Here is a 12,567-nt window from a genome sequence, read left to right on the forward strand (position 1 = left end):
GCACTGTGTATGTGTTGGCAGGGCAGTGTGTGTGTGTGTGTGTGTGTTCATAGGGTGAGTCCCACATGCACACCCCACCATACACATGCACCCACACCCCCCTTGCACTGCCATACATGTAGAACCCCCTACTCACACCCCCTCACACACCCCAGCCACCCTCCCTCCACACACAGCTCACCACAAACCATACACCCACCCTCCACCACATACCCACACACCCACAGCCCCTCACAAACCTATAACCCCCCACACTATACAAGCATAAGACTTCATTTTAAGCTATTGTGCAATCACCTCTCTGTACACTACACAAACACATATAAATCAAGACAAAAACATTTTTTAATATCAAATTAATAAATGTTGTAGATGTTCACTTTTTAGAATATAATTTGGTATTTTTCTGGTTCTAAGATGGCAAAACCCCTTACTGAAAGGAGTACTTCTGGGGGCAAGGGGAGGGACTTCTGGTGGCAAAGGTCAGGACTTAGGGGAGAGGATTTCTGGTCCCAAGATGGCAACCAGGGGGTGGGACACCTGTCAAAGGGCGGGGATACCCATGCAGCCTTTGACAGCTTGCCAAAACTCAGTAAGCGGCCCTCTGCCTGAAATAATTGCTCGCCCCTGCCCTAATTGGTCCTCAAGAGCAGCTCTGTTGGTGGCATTTTGAATAAGTGGGTAATTTTTCAGTGCTCTTCCCATACCACTTTTGTAAATGGCACTAGCCTTCAACTGTCCTTCTCCATGTGGGCATGAATGACATGGCTCAGAGCAATCCCAGCCAGGTCATGAGTGACTACAAGGCTCTGGCAGTGGGGCTTAGCGGGTTGGGGGCGCAGGTGGTTTTTTTCCTCGATCCTCCCAGTTGTGGGTCATGGGTTGAGGAGAGAGAGACAGATCGCGGTAGTCAACCAAAGACTGTGGCACTGGTGTCATCATGAAGGCTTCGGGTTCCACAATCACAGTCCGCTCTTCTGTGAGGGAGGCAGTGGTCTGATGGGAAGAGATGGCCTCCACTTCAATTCACTGGGGAGGAAGCTCTTCTCAGCCAGAACAACTGACCTGCTCAACCAGGTTTTAAACTAAGCCCACCAGGGGATGGGTGGAAAACCACCAAAGCAAGCCGACCACACAACTACTGAAAAACCAGCAGGTTAGGGCACCCAAGGGAATCCATTCCTACCCCAGCCCAGGAATGGTGTCTGCCTGGGAGTGCAAGGAAGCCTAGGGCTTCCAATGGGACACTTACATGTCTGTACACCAATGCCAGGAGCTTGAGGAATAAACAGGAGGAACTGTTCTTCCTGCTAAACAAGAATGACTATGATCTCACAGGGATAATGGAGACCTGGCGGGACTCCACCTATGACTGGGCCACAGGTATAGACAGCTATACCCTGTACAGGAGAGATTGTGCAGATAAAAGGTGTGGGGATGTAGCTCTCTATGTCAAGGACAACTACACATCTCTGCAAGGTGAAACTGGCACCCAGGGAGGATGACTGAAGTCCCTCTGGGTTAAAATACATGGGGAACATGGCACAGGCAATACAATAGGAGGAGTCTACTACAGACCTCCTAACCAGGAACAAGAGCTAGACCAGGAAGTCACCAAGAAACTTGCTGAGGATGCATGCTCTCAGTGCATGGTTGTTAAGGGAGACTTCAACTACCCGGACATCTCATGGGAAGAGCACTTGGACAAAAATGAAGTGTCACAAAGCTTCCTCATGTGTATGGACAAGCTGTACCTGACTGAAGAAGTCTATGGACCAACAAGAGGTAAATCATTGCCGGATCTGGTACTGGCCAAAGGGGATGATCTAGTCAGTGACCTAAGAATCCAAGGAAAGCTGGGAGAAAGCAACCATGAGCTGATCACTTTTACTATCCATTGCAAAGCTGGCAAGTCAATCAGCAATGCAGAAGTCCTCAACTTTAGGAAAGCTGACTTTGATAAGCTCAGGAGTCTTGTTGTCAAGGCCCTAAGGGGCCAGGACTTGTCGGGGAGAGGAGTTCAAGAAGAGTGGTTGCTCCTTAAGGGAGAGATCCTGACAGCACAAGGGTTGTCCATCCTATCTCAGAGGAAGGGTAGAAAAAGGGCACACCCACCACCCCTCTTGGCTCAGCAAGGCACTCGTGGACCTCCTTCACCTAAAAAGAGAGGCTTATAAAAAATGGAAGACTGAAATCAACACCAAGGAGGAGTAGTCTGCACTGGACCGTACCTGTAGGGAGCGAACCAGGAAAGCCAAGGCTGCAACCGAACTCCATCTGGCTACACATATCAAGGACAATAAAAAGTCCTTTTTCAGATATGTGGGGAGTTGGAAGAAAAGCAAAGGTAACATTGGACCCCTGCTAAACCAAATAGGACAACTGATAACTGACACCCAGGAAAAAGCCAACCTGCTTAATGGGTACTTTGGGTCAGTTTTTCATCAGCCCAAAGAGATCGCCCTGCCTTGCATGGTGTAGGATGGCCAGGGCGAGGGTGAATTTATACCCAGCATCAGTGTAGACCTTGTAAAGGAACACCTTGAGAGGCTGGACACCTTCAAGTCAGCTGGTCCTGATAGATTACACCCCAGAGTACTTAAGGAGCTGGCCGGTGTCATAGCCCAACCATTGGCAAAAATATTAAAAAACTCGTGGCACTCAGGTGAAGTACCTGAAGATTGGAAGAAGGCCAATGTGTTACCAATCTTCAAGAAAGGGCGGAAAGTGGATCTGGGGAAGAACAGGCCAATCAGCTTGACCTGGTAAGGTTCTGGAAAAGATTATCAAAGAGACCATTCTTGACAACCTGCTAATGGCAACATCCTGAGGGACAGCCAGCATGGGTTTGTTGCGGGTAGGTCTTGCCTGACCAATCTCATCTCCTATGACCAGGTGACACATCACCTGGACAAGGGAGAAGTGATTGACAACATATATCTGGACTTTAAAAAAGCGTTTGATCTAGTGTCTCATGATTGTGGGTGGCCGAGCTTGGGATCTGGGAAGGAGTCGGCTGGGTTGTAGCCACAAACCCGGCATGTACAGATGGGTACTTGCGACTGCCGGAGTAGAATTAGGCACAAACGCGTACTGGTTCAAACAAAGATGGCTTTACTTACACTGTCATGATGTACAGCGTAGGAAGAAAGTTACAAACTTCAAACTTCTGTTCCAATTAAACCGAGGAGCTCTTAGAAGACGAGATATCTTTAACTCGAGCATGCAGAACACGGGGGTACGTTGGGGGGTCATCGACGGGGAGTCGTTGCGGGTGATCAGACCGCCAGGTTCCACTCCGAGACGAGCACGGAGTTCACCAACCTGGGCGGAAACGACTCCAACCCTTTATACAGCTAGCGAGCCAATTGCCAGCCGCCACGTAGGAATAATTTGAAACCGGCCAATTAGAGTATGTACATTTGCATATGAGTGGCAGGAACTTTTCCTCGCCGGGGCTCTCCACCGTGCCGAGAATTTCCCTGTCTCACCGTGCCTTGTGCTAGAAAGTTCCACTGTACCGAGGCACTCAACTAATCAGCTCTGACAATAATCTCCTCATGGAAAACCCGGCCAATTGTGGCCTCAGCTACATCACAGTCCGATGGCTGGGGAATTGGCTTCAAGGTCAGACCCAGAGGTATTAGTCAACAGAAGTGAATCATTATGGTGCTCCGTGACCAGTGGTGTCTCCCAAGGCTCCGTCTTTGGACCAGTTCTCTTCATCAACAATGTGGACACTGATGTCAGAAGTGGACTGGTCAAGTTCGCCAATGACACTAAACTTTGGGGTAGAGCATCCACACCTGAGAATAGGCTGGTGATCCAGGCTGACTTGGATAGGCTTAGAAAGTGGACGGATATAAACCTGATAACGTTCAATACCAAAAAATGCAAGGTACTCTGCCTCAGGAAAAAACACCTGTAGAACACTTATAGGCTTGGCAGTGCTATGTTTGCTAGCACCATGGCTGAAAGAGACTAGGGGGTCATGATTGACCACAAGATGAACATAAGCCACCAATGCAATGTCACAGGTGGTAAAGTGAACAAAACTTTGGCTTGCATCCATAGATGCTTCTTAAGTAAATCGCAGGATGTCATCCTTCCACTGTACTTGGCCTTGGTGAGGCCACAGCTAGAGTACTGAATCCAATTCTGGGCTCCACAATTCAAGAAGAATGTGGAGAAGCTTGAGAGAGTCCAGAGGAGAGCCATGTGCATGTTCAGAGGGCAAGAGAATAGGCCTTATGAAGAGAGGCTGAGCCATGGGACTCTTCAGTCTGGAAAAGCACAGGCTCAGGAGTGACCTGGTGGCAGCCTATAAGTACATAAGGGGTATGCATCAGGATCTGGGGGAACAGCTGCTCACCAGAGCGCCCCAAGGGACGACAAGGACCAATGGTCAAAAACTCCTCCAAGACCATTTTAGGCTGGACATAAGGAAAAACTTCTTTACTGTATGAGCCCCCAAGGCCTGGAATAGACTCTCTCCAGAGGTGATGCAAGCACCTACCCTGGACTCTTTTAAGAAACATTTGGATGCTTATCTTGCTGACATCCTTTGACCCTAGCTGACTTCCTGCCCCTGGGGCAGGGGCTGGACTTGATGATCTTTTTAAGGTCCCTTCCAGTTTATCAAATCTATGAAACTATCCTTCCAGATAAGAGAAGAGTTTAGTACTTTCCAACATGAAGCTTACTACTTCAGTATTCATATGACCTCTGAATTTACTTATAATAATTCTTCCTACTTCATTTGGCTAAAATTATTTTCCTATTTAAAGATCCTAAAAGAAATATGAATTGAAGAAAATAGAAGAAATAAAGTAGATTACACATTTCAGCTAAAGTATAAAAATGGTAAGAACTGAAAGATACTATTCCTACAATAAAATATTCCCTATAGCTGCATTCAAAACATGAAGCTTAAAGAATCCCCATAATAAATACATAGGCATATTAGATGTGATCATAATTAAACTACAATTCCTTCTAGGTTTCTGAACACTGGATTATGTCTCAGAAATACTAAATGTATTAAAAAGCTTTAGGACAAATATTAAGTTAATTTCAAGAAATGTGTTAATGCTAAAAAGAAACAGCCAGTAAACTACACTAAAAGCATTTTTAGAAAATTAATTTCCATTTGGGATTACTTTTAAAAGTTTACATTGTGTATATACAATATAAAAATACACTAAGAGAGCTTATTGTCATTGGAAAATGAGAGTCACTATATACATGTATGATTATATTGTGGAGGCATCTAATTTAGTTCCAAATTTACAGTTGTATAATTATATGGTGCAGGCATTTAAATTAGAGCCAAATTTGTCTACTCTTGCTTATAACATATTTTTTAGAAAAAATAATTTAAATCAAGACCAATCACAAACAAAAGTTCAAATAACTTAAGTAAAAGATTTTTCCATAACTATAGGTGCAAATTAGGAAAAGGAGTAAGAATAACTATAGTCAAGTTGAAACACAATGGTTGTAATTATGATCAAAATAAACTGGTTTATAAATTTATTGAGAAATATTTTCAAGTTATTTATCTAACACTACTTACAAGGGTGTATGCAGTTAATAGTATTACTACATAGCTATTTAGGGTATGGCATTAAAATTGAAAAAGGAGGTCCTTCTGGTTGGTAGCATACAATTATCTAAGCTAGAATTAGGTCAAGGCATATAGGTCCAAAACCTTCCTTTCCTTGCAAAGAGTCTACAGGATTTTTAATGACTAATTAATTTGGAATCTCAGTTTTGGTCTCATTCAGCTCACTGGAGGTAGAGTTTGAAAGAATCATATTTTTAGCTCCACTCTAGTTTTTATAACTTCCTGCCAACAAGTTTCTATATTCTACTAGCATTTTAATAATTGCAACCTTGACCTGGTGCAGAGGCTTGGGTACTACCTATGACCTGAAGAGTGATGCCATCTGGAGTTTTGTACTTCTGGTAGGGTCACCCATGACAGAAAGGTTGAGAGTGAGATTTCCAGACTAACAGAAACTCAAAAATAAAAATAAAAGTCCTCAATGTCAGAGTGGGTGAATGAAAAAAGAATACATTACAATGGTTTCAAAGGTAAATGAAGGCTGGAACAGAATAGAAATCTCCAGTCATTTAGGTTTTCCTTGTCATCTTATTAAACTTTCCTTCCTACAAAGTATTTTGTGGCTGCACAATGACTTCCCCACGTTAAAAGATGATATGTGAAGCCTCTTCCTTCAATAGCAAGTCTGATAGTGATGGAGCAGGTGCTAATGATTAGTGGAAGCCCTCAGTCATGGACCTAGATGGGGGCAATGATGGTCATTTTGAGAAACGTGTGATTCACTTGCAATCATGACTTAGCAGACCTATTTAGGAGCTATTCTTCTTATGTAGTATGGTGAGGGGGATAGAAAAGGTACACTAAACATCGTTTGTTTCATTTTACCTGACTGGCAAACTACATCTAGTGGTATCACTCTATCTGAGGTCCAAATCAAATGTAACCATTCTGCGGAACCCTGATGACCAAATAAGGGCCAGGTCCAAATCAGGGGAGTTTGGCGTGAACCCCCATCCAGATGCTTGGGAAAATTTAACCTTTACTGGAGGTTCTAAAAGAAAACTTCCCCACTCACAAGGATAGGTTATTAGGCATGTGCGAAGTGGCTAGTATTCACTTTGGATTTGGATTCAACCTACTCAGGGGTCAGTGATTCAATTCGGTGATTTGAATCACTGTTCCAAATCGATTCAGCTGAATCTGATTTGGAGGTTCAGCCGCTGCCAAATCGGCTGAATCTCCAAATTGGACCAGCCCCATCCCCCGCCCACTCTCCCAGCCCTGAACTCACTGGCTCCTTCCAGGCATGGGGGGCCAATCCCCACTGCCCCACTTCCCCATGCTGTGTGGGAGGCTCTGACCATGCTCCCCTCTTATCTCCTACAGCCCCCCACTTCCCTGCCCCCTACTTACCAGCATGGAATCCAGGTCCAGCTCCCTGTGGCAGTGAGCAGGGACTGCCCAAATCTCTGAAGCTCTCCAAATATTTTGTGAATCAATTCATAGAGCTTCAAATTGATTCTGACATTTTTATTGGTCTCCTGATTCAATTTGGATTTGGAGATTCAGCCGCCGAATCAAGCCAAATCTCCTCTGAATTGAATCAGCACCTGAAGCTTCACACAGCCCTAGTGGTTATGCAATACCTAATGCCCAACAACTCTAGGTTTACTTCACATGATAGATAGATAGATAGATATAATTTATCTCTCTCTCTCTATATATATATATATATAAGTGGGGCCCCTGCGGTGAGGGAGGGAGTGGGGCTGGGGCTTGGCATGGGATGGAGCTGTGAGCAGCTTGTCCAGGGTGTGCAGAGCGGGAGAGTGGCTCATGCCACTGCACACACCCCCGAGGGACCCATGGGGGTCATGTGCCTTCCAGTTCTGTGCACAGGATGAGGGTGGACTGCCACTGAGGGCTGGGGTGGGGGTGGCACTGGGCTCTTCCTGGTGGGGGTCTGAACTGGGGCTTTGCTTAGGATGTGTGGTGGTGGCACTGGGAGGAGGGGCTACCACCCCATAGCCCCACCCCTCTGAGTGCCGCCACTGCCACCCACCCTAAATGCAGCCCTGGCTTAGCCCCCTGCTGGGAGGAGGCCATTGTAGCAGAGCCAGGAGCTAGAGTTAGAGAACAGAGTGCCAAATGGAGTGGGGAGGCATACGTTAAATCCCTCAGGCAAATTCCTGTGGCCAGATCAGAGCAGGAAGGAGTGATGATGCCAGTGAGTGCATGGAGATCAGGGATGGTGGGGGAAAATAGTCAACAGGATGCCTGGGGAGTGCCCATAATCTGTGGGTGATTAGGAAACTGATGGTTGGACCTGTTGATTGAGTGTAGGATGTGAGAGGGACGTGGTTTATGCTGTAATCCTGGATGTAGACAGCATATATGGAGGACTGAGTGGGTCCTTGGAGGAGTTAAGGAGGCCAGTGCCTGACTACAAAAGAGGGGTCCCAACCTGAACATGGGGAAAAACAAGGATACTTGACAATAGGCTCCCTTTGGAGGGCCAGAGAAGATGAGTCTGGAGTCAGTGGACCATGAGTGGATCTGTTAAGACTATAACCAAGACCCATTTGAGAGTGGAAAGGTGCAGGGTGCAGGGTGTAGGGGAGGAGAAGCCCTGTGAAGAAATATCTTGCCTTCACATCCTACCACTGATCATGACAAACACCTCAACTCAGCTGGGACCAGGGCACTCTTCTGGGCTTGCTACAGGTTGTGTTTTATTTGGGGGAACTTGCCCTTCTCTCTTGACTGGGATCAGCTGGGTCCAGGTTTCTGACCTGGCCTCATTAAAATATCTCTTCCTTCCTAAGGTGACCTCTTGGCACGCCAGATGGAATACTTAAACTAGGTTGGGGACATGTACATTCTGTGTGCGTTCCCATGAGTGGCCCACATCCTTCTCAGTCAATTAAATATTGAAGACTTCCCTGCATTCTCTGGCTGTTAAGGGCTTCCTGACTGTCAAAGGCTTCTCTGGCTGTCAGGGCTCCTCATGACCCTGGGCCAGCAGAGGTGGGGAAGGTGGAGTGGAGCATCCTGGAAAGGGGTTCTCTGTGTGCAGCTTCAGCAGCGAGACATAGAACACAAGATGGACCCACATGGAATCAGGCAGCTGTAGACAAAAGGCCACTGGGCTGATAATTGCAGTGATCAGGTAGGGTCTGGGGTAGTCATCAAGTTTGGTGGAGAAGTAGTTGATTTTCAGGTGTTGGGTAGACAGCCATACCTTGTCCCTTACCTTAAACACAGGTGGCTTCAGGGTGGTGTTGGCCCACATAATGCTTGTAGCTTCTTCAGCCTGCTGGCAGTGACTTTTCAGGTCTTTGTGTATATGTTGCAAGCAGGTCATAAGCTGCAGGGGATGGTGAGGCAGAGGGTACGATGAGGTAAAAACTGGGATAGAAGGGCCTGTGCTGTGTTGTTGTAAGCAAACTCAGCCAGGGGTAGGAGGGTGATCAAGTTGTCCTGGTGGAAGTTTAAAAAACATCACAGGTACTGTTCTAACACCTGGTTAATTTTTTCCATCTGCCAACTGGTCTTTGGGTGGTAGGCAGATGATAAGAACTGCTTCACCCTCAGGAGCCAGAGAAGTTCGTGCCAGAAATGTCACACGAACTGAAGTCCCTGATGTGATATGATGTTAGCAGGCATCATGTGGAACTAAAAAAAAAAAGCCTTCCAGGAACAACTGCACTGTTTCATAGGCAGAGGGTAGCCCATGACAAGGATCAAAGAGGGCCATTTTAGTGAGAAGATTCACCACCACTAGGATTGTAGTGTGGCCTTGGGAACAGAGAAGTTCCCATAAAAAAATCAAGAGAGACCATGGCCTAGGATCAGGCAAGAGTGGGCAAGGGTTGCAGGAAACCAAAGGGCTTGGCAAGTCTTAATTCAGAAGAAGATCTCACAAGAAGTGTAAGCTTTTACATCTGCTCACATCTTAGGTCACCAGAAGTACTGGGCCAGGAGTCTCCTGGTCTTCTTGTGGCCAAAGTATTCTGCCACCAGGAATTCTTGACAGAGTCCCCATACCTCTATCCAGAATTGTCTCTCTGGGACATAGATGCCTCCTTGGTGATAATGCATACCCTTCTTCAACCTGAAATCCTGTCCTCCTTGGGTCTCCTGGTCAAGTAGTGTGGCTGCAATCTATGAGAACAGGGGTCTTAGCAGAGGGGTGATCACAAGGCACAAGCATCTACAATACTCATAGTGCTGATGTGGTGGCAGTGTGTCCTCATTCTTCTTGCTAAAAATATTGGCAAATTCCCAGGACTTGGTGGGTCAGCGCGGTGACTGGTTCCTGGGGTGCACCTTCTGTTGGCATAGGCCCTGCCTCCTGGGATAACATGGCCTGGGATACTGCTGGCCCCAGGTCCAGGGCACACAGTACCACTCTGTGGAGGGAGGCTAGGGGATTTCAGGGGATTCAAGGGCTTTTGGGGGGTTGGGGGCTGAAAGGGCAGAGTGGGGATCATAATTATAGGCCTGGGGTCCCTCCTGCAAGTCCACAAAGGTGGTCCAGGCAAACTGGAGCATGGGAAGTCCAACCTCATAATTATACCTCATAACAGCTCTCTGGGCCTAACTCCACTTGCTCTCTAACCTCATAGCCAGAAAAGAGAATTTTTTCCCCCTCTCCCTTTGACATCACATGACCACCAACCACCACCATATACCCACTGAGCATGCTCAAGAGGGTCTCATGGACCTGCTCAAGATGGATGCACTCTGAAAAGTTCCCTTCTACAATACAAGGAGGATTACACAAGCAATCTGGATTCTGACAGCATATATGTGTTTATTAAATGGGGAAAAGAAAATTTCATAGATTTCATAGACATTAGGGCTGGAAGGGACCTCAGAAGATCATCAAGTCCAGCCCCCTGCCTGAGGGGCAGAAAGTCAGCTGGGGTCATAGGACGCCCAGCAAGATAAGCATCCAAATTTCACTTGAAGGTGTTCAATGTAGGTGCTTGTACCACCTCCGATGGCAGGCTATTCCAGGCCTTGGGGGCTCAGACAGTAAAGAAATTCTTCCTTATGTCCAGCCTGAAATGGTCTTGCAGTAGTTTATAACCGTTCGACCTTGTCATCCCTTGGGACGCTCTGGTGAACAAACGTTCCCCAGATACTGGTGGTCACCCCTTATAAACTTATAGGTGGCCATCAGATCACCCCTGAGCCTGCACTTTTCCCAGCTAAAGAGCCCCAAATAACTAAACTTTATGAAACATAGCAACTATAAAATACCAAATAACACCCCAACCAGCAGAAGAAAGCATCCAAATAACAAACAACCCCAGACAACAATCCCTTGGGGTCTTTTGATGTCCATTTCTTTCTGAGAGCTTTCCCCAACCAGGAGGGTGCTACCTTGCCCAGCAAGAGGGGAAGAAAACTCTCTCAAGTTCACTGGGAAAGATCTTGACCCACAGGCAGGAGTGGCCATGTACTCTGAGCTAGGGAAAGGAACACTAGGAAAGGAATTGGTGAGGAAGAGTCAATTCAAACAGAATTCTTCAGAACATGCTGTAATCACACACTCCTTATTCCACCAAAAGAACAAATGGAAGACATCATTGATGCACCCCTGCTCAAAATACTGGCACCTGATTGACTACATCATAGTGTGTGCCTGGGACCATTGTGACATCTGTATCAATGGAGCTGCCCAGTGCAGATTTGCTAGACAGATCATCATTTGAAATGTTCAGTCATGTCCATTCATACCACCCCAACATGATATAAACAAAATAAGCAACCAAGGATGAGATTCAATTTGAAGTGCTCAAAAGACCCTGCTAAAAGCAATCATCTCCAGCAGTGCCTCAGTGAGAAACTCCTAACTTCCTGATGACCTTGACACCGTTGATCAGTAGGAGAGCCTCAAGAAAGGCATCTATGAGGCATGTGAACAATCTCTAGGCTTCTCCACAAAGCCACATCAGGACAGGTTCAATGGGAATGAAAGGGAAATTTAAGCTCACTGACAGCAAAAAGGAGAGCATTCAAAGCTTGATAGAATACCATCAGCTCCAAACATAATCAAGACACTTATCACTACATTAAAGCCAAGACTCTCATAAAAAATTTGCAAGTGAAAGAACAAGTGGTGGAAGGACAAACCCAAAGAAATTAAAACATTTTCTGGCAGCCATGGCATGGGTAGTTTCTTCAGTGCAACCAAAGCTATCTACGGGCCAAGCACACAAGGAACTGTTCACCTGAGCTCCAAGGGTGGAACAAAACTCTTTAAAGATAGCTCTACCATCAGTGCACACTGGAAGGCATGCTTACAAAGACAATACCATCAAAGCCATAGTCAGAACACCCTGTTAAGGACTACTCTGCAGATCCACCAGCTTATCAAGCGACCTTCAAAGTCATTCAGATGATACAGAATAGCACAGCATTTATTACTGATGGAACACCAGATGAAATGCAGAATAAGGATGGAAAATAATTCTCCCACCAACTATATGTTGTTATTATGAAAAACCTGGAAATATGAACAGTTTCCCACCAACTTGAAATATGTCAGAATTGTAACTATATTCAAGAAAGGAAATAGATTAAATTGCAGCAATTATTGTCATTTTGCACTCCTGTCCATAGCCAGAAAGAACTTCATCAGTATTTTTCTCAATAGACTCCCTTTTCTTGCTGAGAAGATTTTACCTGAGTCCCAATGTGGTTTCAGACCATACAGAGGTACAATAGATATGATCTTTGTTGCTAGATAGCTGTAGAAGTTGTGCCATTAGCAACACATAGCTTTATGTGGCCTTCAATGACCTGAATACTGCATTTGGTTCAATCAACAGAGAGGCCCTATAGAAAATCCCAAAAAGATCAGGATGCTCACCATCATTAGTTATCATTATCAGACTCCTACATGAAAACATGACAGGAACTGTTCTGAGCAATGTCTCATAAACAGACCCCTTCATTCTTATGGCTCAAGTCAAGCAAGGATATGAAAT

The sequence above is a fragment of the Alligator sinensis genome, unplaced genomic scaffold (assembly GCF_000455745.1).
Source record: "Alligator sinensis unplaced genomic scaffold, ASM45574v1 scaffold188_1, whole genome shotgun sequence".
Classification (NCBI taxonomy): Eukaryota; Metazoa; Chordata; order Crocodylia; family Alligatoridae; genus Alligator; species Alligator sinensis.